This window comes from Ipomoea triloba, chromosome 4, assembly GCF_003576645.1.
Source record: "Ipomoea triloba cultivar NCNSP0323 chromosome 4, ASM357664v1".
Taxonomy (NCBI): Eukaryota; Viridiplantae; Streptophyta; class Magnoliopsida; order Solanales; family Convolvulaceae; genus Ipomoea; species Ipomoea triloba.
In genome coordinates this window covers 1,096,130-1,099,352 of record NC_044919.1, presented here as the reverse complement: position 1 = coordinate 1,099,352, position 3,223 = coordinate 1,096,130, and positions in this window count along the sequence as shown.

The window sequence follows — 3,223 nt, the reverse complement described above, 5'->3', positions numbered from 1 at the left end:
TCGGACCTTTAGAGAGAATTAATTTAATTTAATTTCTAATAGGTTTTAAGTTGCTATGCCAGCTTTTTTGGGCACATAGATTTGTTGGGGGCATCCCGAAGAATTGGGCTAGGTACCATTATTCCACCAATGGTTATATATCCCATGCTAAATATGTATATAAACTGTAAAAGGGGCTAGAAATATACCGGGTATAATCACATATTTTTTGACCTTGACTTCAGTTCCTCTCCACATTTTTCACTATCTTCCTCACTCTCGTTTTTAGAATCGCATTCTGTTAAGATAGACAATCCAATTTTTAGTTGAAATCAACTTCAATTGACATCCTTCCTAGAGATGTCAATTAGGTCAGCCCGCTCGATTTTGGTCTAGTCCTATCGGGCTGTCAGACTTATCGATTCAGGCTAATCAGTCATTTTATTATTTTATTTTTCAGGTTCGGGTTAACCCTAACCCTAAACCTTGGGTTGTTGGACTTATCAGGCGGGTCAAACTATCTGAACTAAAATTGAAAATTAAGAGTGAGTACCCACATTTAGAACAATAAAAACGTGCCCAATTCACCGAGTTTAGCTAGTTTAGCCCCTTTCTAGGCATGTTGGGTTATATATTTCTCCGACCTAGTTTGAACATGTCATCTCGTTTTGCCCCTAAAGGATACCCGTGTTATATGGTTTGGCTCCGTGGCCTGTGTAACCCATAGGCCAACTAGTATAACCCGTCACTCATGTATGTTATGTTTCACATCACTTCTATAATAAAAAATAACCTTAAGTAGTTCGGATTGTCGGGCTAGCCTGTTTGGGCCTCAAGCTTATCGTCTGTCGGGCTATTTATTTTTATCCGGTTAGTCCGTTCGAATCGTCGATCTGTCGATTTCAATTTTATATTCCTCCGGAGCGGGAGATTGTGGGTTCGAGTCCCACTGTGAACGAACAACCCGATTTTGTACTTAGCTTGAACATATGACACCCCAAACATAGACCTTATTATCAAACAATTACATGAATTTCATACCCATTCGTTTCAACAAAGCTCAACCCATACACTACTCTCTATGCCCCGATTCATTAGCAAGAGGGGAAAACCATGAAAATGTACCAAACAAGAACAAGTCATCACCCAAATGTTTTGACCTCTCATTGCTCTGAAATTTACACACAATTTCTTGCCACCATTGAACAGTAATTAAGGTGACATTCTTGGAAGTTGCATTTTATATTGCCAAATTAAAGAAACCAACCCAAAGAGCAAGCTAATTCTTGCCCAACCGAACCACTTGTAATTTGTAAATCTTACGACTACGTTAAACAAGATCGATGTACACGTGGTTTACGACTTGGACTGATTTGATTTGATGGTTCAAACAGACCAAGCTTGTGACGATTTAGGCATGGCCAGGGGAAAGTCACACGTCCAGAAACCCAAATTTATGCAGAGGAGCATGCAGCTGATTGCATGGCACCAATTTACATGTTAGGAAATTTTACAGGTTTGATTAGGAAAGAGAAAATGAAGGGGAGGAAAAAAGAAAAAGAAAGAAAAATTAAAAATTTATTAAAAAATTAAAAAATATATATATTTATCTAGGCGGGTGCACACAGTCACGTGAGGCGTAGTAGCCCACCAAACTTGCCAAAATCCCTTGTTTTGCAGAGAAAGACATCCATTAAAACATCTCATCCCATTTGTAAAAAATCACCCACCAAGTTTTTACTATTCCAATATCAATACAAAAGCTACTAATGGGGATAGACTAATGTAGTATAATTGTGTTTTGTATTGCATGCATGTGTACGAATCCACATCCACGTACAATTTCAAATCAAACTAATTAGGCTAAAGTGTCATTTAGCACCATGAACTATATCCAATTATTCATGTTGCACCCTGAACTTTCATATCGTATATATCTAGCCGCAAATCAAAATAAAAAATTCACATAAAACTTTTAGCAGGTTTCCAGGTCTTCTTGCTGACATGGCGTCTGATGTGACATTTCTCTTAACCTTATATTGTCCATGTAAGCGTTTACATATTTAAAATTTAAAAAAAAAACAAAATTATTATATTCAAATAACCATAATTTTATTCTCTTTATTTTCATAATGTATACTTTTCAATTTTGCAATTCCAATGTTTCAATTTTCTTTTTCAAAATTTATATTTTTTGGCTAATTTATTGTTTAGTATTTTTTGTTTTTTTTTTAAATTATTTTTAATACGTAAATGCTTACATGGACAACATAAGGTTAAAAGAAATGTCACATCACTTGAAAACCTGCGCCATGTCAGCAGGAAGACCTAGAAACCTGCTAAAAGTTCTAGGTGAATTTTTTATTTTGGTTTGCGGCTCGATGGCGAGCTGTCGTAGGCTCCCAAATTAAACCTTAAAAACGTAGTAGTGAGAGTAAGGATCGTTCCCACGAGGAGTAACTAGTTTGATTTATGAGTTCTAATTAAAGAGGGGGGTTTGGTATGAAATTAACATTCAAAATAAGTAAATAAATAAATAAATAAGAATAGAAAAGATGATAATCAAGCCAAAGTTTACGAAAGAAATCAATTGAACTTTTAATACTTGGTCTAAGAAAACATTCACCACTGGATTTAAGTAACTGATCATAGATTCACGGTTAACTCATACCAATTGAACATTCGTTGTGGGATTAATTCCCGATTTTCCTTAGTTAGGTAATCAAACACAAGCGGTATCAACTACCCCTAACTATCAAATAACACAAGACAAGCACTTATATTTAATTTGATAGCAGCATTAAAATAAGAAAATCAACAAAACTAAATAACATAAACACATGCGGTTATGTTTAATTTAGATTAATATTCTTCCTATGATTAAATTAACACTAAGCCGCGATAAAATTAATCATAGTTGCTACACAGATTAGAAAACAAATTAAACGAACCGTTAACTAATCTAGCAATAAACTATTCAAGAAATTAAACTAGTAGGCCTCCTAGCAATTAACTGGAAGAGTCATATAAAATAAAACAAATGAAAGCACAGGAGAATATCAATTACTCAAATGTATATGAATTCAACATTAAGAACAAGTTCAATCTCACAGTACAGAATGATCCAGGGTTCATGTAATCTTTTGACCAAGTTTTAGAGAATTAGCCTCGCAGGGCCATGAACCAGAAAATTTTAACAGAAAAATAAAAACTTGTAAACTGGAGAAACTATCAAATTATGCAC